The sequence below is a fragment of the Chenopodium album genome, chromosome 25 (genome assembly GCF_948465745.1).
Source record: "Chenopodium album chromosome 25, dcCheAlbu1.1, whole genome shotgun sequence".
Taxonomy (NCBI): domain Eukaryota; kingdom Viridiplantae; phylum Streptophyta; class Magnoliopsida; order Caryophyllales; family Amaranthaceae; genus Chenopodium; species Chenopodium album.
In genome coordinates this window covers 13,074,532-13,083,420 of record NC_137858.1, presented here as the reverse complement: position 1 = coordinate 13,083,420, position 8,889 = coordinate 13,074,532, and the positions used below count along the sequence as shown (strand labels likewise).

Sequence of the window (8,889 nt, the reverse complement as noted above, 5' to 3'; positions counted from 1 at the left end):
TTCAGTTCAGTTCAGTTCAGTTCCAATCAGTTCAGTTCAGTTCATTTCAGTTCAGCTCTTAATTTCCCTCTCACATAAAATATTCATTTCAGCTTAATTCAGTTCAGTTCAGTTCAGTTCAGTTCCAATCAGTTCAGTTCAGTTCAGTTCCAATCAATTCAGTTCAGTTCAGTTCAGCTCCAATCAGTTCAGTTCAGTTCAGTTCAGCTCAGTTCAGTAAATATGAACAGGCCCTTAGTCGACAAAAGCTCAATTGTGACATCGATTTATCAGGAGATTGCTTGTGCTCTTATTTCTCACACCACTTGATAGCAAGTAAAATTGAACTTTCACTTGTTTAGGTTCAACCCTTAGTTTTGGTTCAACTCTAAAGGTATATATATAAATTGAAAACCGCAAAAAAAAAAAAAAAAAAAAAAAAAAAAAAAAAAACAGAAAACCACAAGTTTCACAACCAACATACTCCGTAACATATATGATAAGCTTAGCAAAACCCCATGATAATCGTTCAAAGGGGGCTAATCAATTTTGAGCAATAACCTACAAAGAAAAAATGGAGAATAGTACGTCTTACTTTTGAGCAGCAACCTACACAAAAATGATTGATAAAATAATCCTAAATTTAGGCATTAATATAACCCACAAAAGAAATAAAAATCAAGAATGAAGAATGATCTCAAGTTTGGTGGATAAAATAATAAAGATAGTCCAACTAAATTCACAACAAGGGTTTATGTTTGTTTAAGTTAATTAAATTTTAATGGCCCCATCAATTAAACACTAGAAAAGCCTCTTATATGCAGTGTACATAAAGGAGAAAAGGACAACTAACGTAGTGTTGGAGTATTTTAACAAAGGAGTGTGCTCTTCACACGAATACCACCAGTCCGATTTTATTATTATTGGAAGATTGAAACACATCCATGATTCCATGATCCAATTAAGTCTTTAATAACTGTTGTCAACCGTGTATATTGCCACCAAACAAGAGAACTTCTTTTTCTTTATAATCACCAATTAAAACTCTTTTGAATGACCAATTATAAGTAATGTTAGTAGAGAGTAAGGGATAGCTCAAGTGGTTAGAGCTTTTCTTCCGTTTTCAGAAGATTTTGGGATCGATTCTCATCCCCGTCCTTGTGGCTCTCTAAACACCAAATTAAAAAAAAAAAAAAAAAAAAAAAGAGAAGGTACTGTTAGCATGAAGACATGTGAGATTCCAATCTTTTGCCAATTGCCAGTATTTAAGCATTTTTGATCATCACTAAAACTAAGTACGTACTACTACTGTTTTATGTCCAAAAAAAACAAAAGGAAAATACATGGCTAATGTGTTAAAAAGAATATTTTATTACAAACAAGAGCTTCTGTTATTAAAGTTTCATTAACAATATGAAATTAATTAAACTTGAAGACGCAATTTACAAAATTGCATTGTTATGAATATCTAGATTAATTCTAAGCAATAATAGGTGTCTTACACTCTTACTACAAGTCTACAAGCACTTAATTATTAATTCACTAATTAGTAATTATGACCCTCTTCCATTGTTTCCTCTCAAGTACCTCATCCTATTTAATTTTAGCTACTAAAATTTTATTTTGAGATCCAAGACTTCCTTTCATTCTACTCCCTCTATCCCTATTTTTTTGCTCCATTGCAAATAATGGGGTCAAACTTCAAAAATTTTGACCATAAATTCTCATTAATCAATAAGAGGTAATATATAAGGTCTTGTTAGATTCGTCTCATTGTATATTTTATTAATATTGAGTTTTTATAATTTTCACGCGTAGGTATAAATAGGAATAAAGTGATTTACATTACAAGACGCATCTTGAAGACCGCGCAAAGTCCAATGGGGCAAAAAAAGAGGGACAGAAGGAGTATACAACAACGATCAAAAAAAAAAAAAAAAAAAAACCCGTATCTCCCATCATTGTATCTAGACTACCTAGTATCTACCACATTCTCAAAATAGACCTAAAACTTTGTACTTTGATACTACTAGTACATTAAGACGGAAGCGTACGTACTCCCTAGAATTCTTTAATTTCCAATCTAAATAAGCATTTTTGTTCTTTAATTAGATGAATTTATGCCTGCACTTATGCAATTTGAAGATTCGTTGTATCTTTTTGAGCTCGATTTAATGTATACCAACTATCGTGTGTTCTCTGCTCTTTTGTTCTTTAATCAAGCTCAATGGAAATGGGGGAACCAAAGCCAACAAAGGTAAATTATGCATGGTATGTCCTACAACATGCTCAAAAGCAATTCCTTAGGTTTCAAATTGGCAATTTCTTGTGATGAAGTTGTATTTAAGTTTTGTTTGTACTCTTTGTAACATTAGGGCTAGTAAAGCTCCTTTAAGTAGCTTAGTGAACTTAATCTATCGTTTGTAATACTTTATTTTGTTAATTAAGCTCATTTCAAATTTTTTTTTTTAAAAAAGAAAAATCTTACGATTGTTCCTAATTTTTACCAGACGACTTTTGGCATTGTGTGCTTGTGAAGCATTCTAAGGTAGCAAATACCCCATGAGGGATTCAATCAATTTGCATTGCTAGGTTGAACACATTGATGATAGCCCTACGTCCACTTAATTAGCCGCATACAGTCACGTGCACGGTAATTTATACATTAAAATTAGTCATGTAGCAATCAACGTAGTGGTGATTACAATAGTAGAAGTGTACTTCAATAATTTTTCAAGGGAAATCAATCTATACATACGACGCGAGTAGTTGGAAGACTTATGTTTCATGTAAAAGCCAACTAGCTTTGGTTAATTGATTAAAATATTCGGGGTTGTATTCAAAACTAATATCAAATTTCGTCTATGTAAATGCTCTTGTGCTCTGCACCATAATAGAAAATACGGAATTTATGCTTTCTGAATACAAATAATCCTTTCATCAATAAGTTAAGGCATAAAAGAAGAGATAAATGATCGACGTACACTCAAATCTCATGCTTAAAATTTTAATGCCTTTTTTTTTTTTAATGTAAAAAACTAAAGTATTTTTACATTTTAGTGTTGAACAAAGTTAAACTTAGGCCCTGTTTGATTCACCTTAATTTTGCTGAACTGAAATTATTTTTACTGAACTGGACTTATTTTTACTGAACTGAACTTAATTTTACTGAACTGAAATTATTTTTACTGAAATTAAATTATTTTTACTGAACTGAAATTATTTTTACTGATTTTCTATTATAATTCTTCTTTAAGAAAACTGAATTTTACTGAACTGAACTTATTTTTACTGAACTGAAATTATTTTTACTGAAATGAAATTAATTTTACTAGAACTAAACTTATTTTTACTGAACTGAAATTATTTTTACTTAATATTATTTTTTTAAGGTGAAAAGAACAGGGCCTTAATAACTTACCTAAAATAATCTTAATCTTGGTTTCATTCAGCTAAAATCTTTTATAGTAATACATAGATATTTAATATTAGGGACAGTTTTGCAATGGCTACAATAAAATTGTAGCCACTGTATCAAAAGAAATCTATACCGTTGATTATCATTATGTAAATAAAGGTCATTGATTTAAAAAAAAAAAGAAAAAAAACAAAAAAAAAAAAAACTGGACTACTACGAAAGCTCCCATTGGCTTCCATTAATGTTTGCTGCAAAGTATGAAGAACCAAACGATCCACTTAACGCGAAATCCATCAAGTGCAAGAATAAAGTTGATCCTATCCAATTTTCCATATACTGTACTTCGTATTAAACTATCCGATGCATAAAATTGTATTCCTTTTTTCAAGGTTATTAGCTGGCAGTTTTGATTAATTGTTTAGTTATACACTAATCCTTATCCATGTTTATTGTTCTTCCATTGTAATTTAATGGAGATTTAGGTTGATTTTATTTTATTTTTTTTATTTTTTTTTTTTAATTTGAAACCGGGAGATTTAGGTTGATGGTTGAATATGAAAATCATCAATGGCAGAGACAATCAAGAGTTTTTTTTCCCCCCAAAATAAAGCAATTTTAAAAATTATAATTTAGAAGTCAAATGTATGAATGGACAAGATTTATCATTAATATTTAAACGGTCAAGATTAAAAGTAATTACAGTGGCTACATTTTTTATGTAGCCATTGAAAAGTCATCCTTAATATTAGTACACATACAATGAAATAACTCAATAATGTTACCAATTTCGGTTTATCAATAATCCAAAGGTGACAACCATAGCCACCCAACCCCATAACAAAACCCTCAAAACAGCTCTAAACCCCGGAGCACCATCCAAAAACGCTCCAATCCACCCAAACACCGCCAACACGACGCTTATCGGGCCTTCAACCACACCTAGGGTTACATTGTAACCCTCCAAAAGCAATGCAACCGTCAAAGGCACTAGGGCTCCAACCGCGAAAGCAAAAGCTGCCGCGATAGCTGCCCTTATGGGATCCCTTCTAGGCTCATCATCATCCCTTTGACTAGACTCGTTATCGAGAGTTGAGTCTACGGAGATGAACTCGGCGATAGCCATGCTACAAGCCCCCGCTATTAGGCCTAGGAACCCGGTGACAATCATAGCATTGACATCTTGACTAACCGCACCCATACCTAACATGAGGGATGCGGTTGACACTAAACCATCGTTGGCGGCGAAGACAGTGGGTGCTAACCATTGAGCCGGTTTTGAGTGGTCCAAGTTATCTTCTTGATCTTTGTCATGTTTGATTGTACCTTCAATGTTGATGAAGACGGTTGGAGGAAGTTGTTTGTGCTCAGCCATTTGGTTAGAATTAGTTTGAGTGTTTAATTAGGTTTTATGAGAGAATGATTAGTAAGATAAAAGAAGTTTAGTGAGTAACTTAGTATAAGCTCTCTTAATTGGGTAGAGCTATTTATAGATTAGAGGGTGTTTCACGTTAGTGGAAAGGATCTCTCGATTACTAATTAATAGTCACATATACTAGTTTTTTTATATCTGAATATAATGTAATTGTAACTTTGTGAAAGAAGGTCTTGTAAAAAGGTGAAAGAAAATGCGTGAAGCATGCAAGAAGAGAATACAAGACAAAAACAGAAAAGCTAGAAAAGGCTATCTCCACCATTCAAGGAATATATAGTTATGTAATAGAATCATTTATTAAAATCCGTTATGACCACACTTCTTTAACAACAAAGTCTCTATCTTTACGATGAATGGTGTTGCATGAAAATTTTCTCTCATTTGTTTAATTTCTATTTTGACAATGCAAAGATTTTTAGAAATTTTTTTTTTTTTTTTTTTCCTTTTGCAAAGAGACTTAGGTATTGTTATATTCACTTTAATTTCATTATATTATCTTATCTTATCTTATTAGTCTTGAATTTATCAAACCCTATTAATTTATATAATTAACGTCATTATATTAAAACTAGGGTCACTATGTTCAGCATAACGTTGGCTGATACATGTAGAACTCAGGTTCACAACAATATTATTGTGAATCAGCTGATCCACAAAAGTTTTAATACAGGTCGACAAAATTAGGGTCACTATATTTAACATAATGTCGACTAACACATTGTGGATCTTAGGTCTACAATAATATTATTATAAATCAGATTAGCACAAGGTTTTTCCATTTTGTAAGATTAACTATGATACGCTCAATCTTAGTTTTTAAAATCACGTACGAACAGTATTCCGCCTTGCATGACGAATGTTGCGCAACTTGACGTTTAAATGAATTATATCAAATGATTGTCAACGTATATTTTAATTAAGAGTGGATAAAGGAATGCTGAGCGAGAAAAGCACGTAAATTAGGTAAATAACGCTAAAACATGCATATAAAAAATTAAGGAGTGTGCCATTCACACGAAGGCCTCAAGCACCCATTCTACAATATTCATGCACTTGAATTTGCTATCAATTTTCTAATAACTCCACAAAGCTCCACTAATAGTCTAATATCCATCATATTATAAACAATTACATGCATAAATGCAATAATGCATAATGTAGTATAAGTATTGTTTCGGGTGAAAACAATGGGACCCTGCTGAAGGTCCGAAGATGTGGTGAAAACTGGGCTCGGTCCAAGTGATGTTGGGCCGAGGGTTTCCTGCACAGCAAACACACGTAAACTAGCCTCGGGGGTGTTGCCGAGGAAGGCCCCTCCGATGCTAAAGTCAGTACAATGTGTAGAGAGAGAAAGTTATGCAAGGGAATTAATTGCTTGAGGCTTTTTTGTCAATCCATGTACAAATGCGATATTGATAGCTTTTATACCTTTGCATACATGGGAGAAGTGGGCCTTGGCCCAATTGACTTGCTTTGTGGACTGATCTTGACTTTAGCACATATGGAGAGTTGAACCTTGACCTTGGGCTTTTAATTGGATCATTTAATGACTAGGCCCAATTGGACTAAATTGGACCCAAACAACTTGCCCCCCAGACCCGATTTGGAAGTATGACGGGTCGGGTTTAATTAATCAGAAAAAAGGAGGGAAGTAAATGATTTAATTAATCCAAAAAATTTGAATTTAAATCGCAATTAATGAAATAACGGTGGCTGGATGAATGATTGTGGAAGTTGGACGGATAATGGGTGGTTAATCATGGGAACATGTGTTTAATGGTTACTTAGTGAGGTATTTAAGGGAAATTAAAGGCGCGGACTCCCAGAATTCCCATTTCTGGAAATATAAACAAGAGAACCGCTTTCTCTCCCCTCACTTCTTCACATACACGAACTCCGACTTGTGCAAAACCCTTGATTCCGCATCAAAACTTCCTTGAATCCCCGAGAATTAAGCTTAGAAACCGAAATTCGTCACTACCAACTTGTAGATCGGCAAATTCCGCTTCAGATTAAGGTAATTTCCTTTGATTTTAGTTTATTTTTCTTCGAATTCGAACTCTTTCCCTTTTTTTTCGACTTTTTCTTCAAAACTCAACAATGGTGAAAGGAGTCAGAGGTAGAGCCCGTGCTCCAAGAAGGGCAAGGCAAATTCCCGATCCTAGGAACAGGACTGGGACATGGAACGGACAAAGAGTGGGGCCTGACCCTGCTGAAGGGATCAGGGCGACTCCAATTTCTTCGGCGCCTCCTGAAGGAACGGAGGGGCCGAGCACTTCTGGACAGGACGAAGGTGTCCCTGCTGTGCTTTGGGATGTCCTTCCTGGATTTACTGAGTGGGAGGATGCTAAGGTAGCCTCAGCTATGATAAAGAACTACCCCTACCCATGGTGGGTAGAGCATGCTGATGTATATCGGTTTGCCGAGCAGATTGAGCTGCACTACGGCATTATGGAGGCCGATGGGTATTGGTGCCGAATGCCCCTAGCATCTGATAGAATCCATCGTCCACCCCCGGGGTATGTGGGGGTGTACACTAGACAGCTTCAGTATGGGCTGAGGTTCCTTTTGGATGAGTTCATCCGAGACATGCTCATCCATTACAAGATCTCCTTATGCCAGCTAACACCAGCCAGCATCCGAAGGGTGATGACTTACTTGTGGGTCTGTAAGTTTTTCAGATATACCCCAAATCTGCACTGCTTCAAGAAAGTCCATCGGTTGGTGCCGAATACTCAAAGTGGGCATGGACCTCATGGTCCTGGGTGGTATCGGATTGAGTCCCGACCCCAGTACCTGACAATGTGGCCGAATGATTCTTCAGATAAAGGCTGGAGAGGCCAATGGATCTGGGTTAGGGCACCCACAGATCCAGACCACCCTTATGTCTTCAGCGCCCCCCGATACCTCTCCAACCCTGACCCAGAGATGCTCAGCTTGGGTCCTTTAGAAAACGATGGCCAAGGAGACTTCAATCTCCATCAGGCCAGCATTTTTGGGAAGATGGACAACCCAGGGGGGATCGGTCGATTGAAAACAATTCCAGCAACCTGGCTCCCATATAACCATTATGTTTTCAAGGAGCATATGCTTGCTGCTATCGGCCTCAGCCGAAAGTTTAAAGATGGTAAGCTATTTCGGCTGGGGCCGAAGCCTTTTCTTTTTATTTTTTGCTTTCGCATTTATAACTTATCCAGCATTTTGATGTTGCTGAACTGACTTTTGCTCATTTTCTGCGTTCAGAGTTGAACGAGGTCACTGCCAGAATAGACTACGAGCGTCTCAGCGTTGACCAAGGGAGGACCATACTGACTCGGGCCCCCTCCATCACTGAGCCGAAGGATAGAGACGTTCATCTGGACTCGGCTCATTTCCAAATTGAAGCTTCTGCCCTCTATCAGCGGCAGAAACCTTGGTGGAAGAAGAGAGATCCCTGGTGCCAGCTGCTGGACGAGGAACTCGAAGCTGCTCGTACAGCCGAAGAGGTTGCACGGGCCATCGAAGCTTGTGAAGGAGGAGAAGGCTCCTCCAAAGCAGCTGAAGAAGCAGCAGCAGCAGCTAGGGACGCTGAGGAAGAAGACGAGGCTTTGCTGAAGACCTCGGTGAGTGACAGGGTAAAGTCGTATCCCCTAATCAAAAGTATTACCTAAGTCCTCTAACTAATGCAGATAGAGAAGTAGGGTCGAATCCACAGGGAAACTAGTCTTTCTATTCCTAATTAATTATTATAATCTAAATTATCAGGGTAACCAATGTTGTTGTAATTAAAGACTATACTACGAAGAATATGAGTAGGGAAAATAAAGTAGGGAGAAATCAAATATTAAAAGGCCTAGGGCATAGGTTCACCAATAAATAATATTCCAGGGTAAAACATATTAATCAATCATCAATGTATCAATTAATCAGATCATAAAGGGCTTTTGCTACGTATTACAATCACAGAGTTAATTTACCGGTATTAAATCTCATCTCTCAAATCTCGACTTAACCATTTATAAATTAAACTGCCTATTAAAACTAGGCCTTAATATTAGTTCTCATCTCTCGAATCTCGAAT

The 8,889-nt window shown here is 36.3% G+C and overlaps 1 pseudogene; it reads right to left on the bottom strand.

Moving 5' to 3' along the window:
* Positions 1 to 4,175: 4,175 nt before the first annotated feature.
* LOC145613723 (vacuolar iron transporter homolog 4 pseudogene) lies at positions 4,176 to 4,769 on the bottom strand (annotated as a pseudogene).
* Positions 4,770 to 8,889: the final 4,120 nt, after the last annotated feature.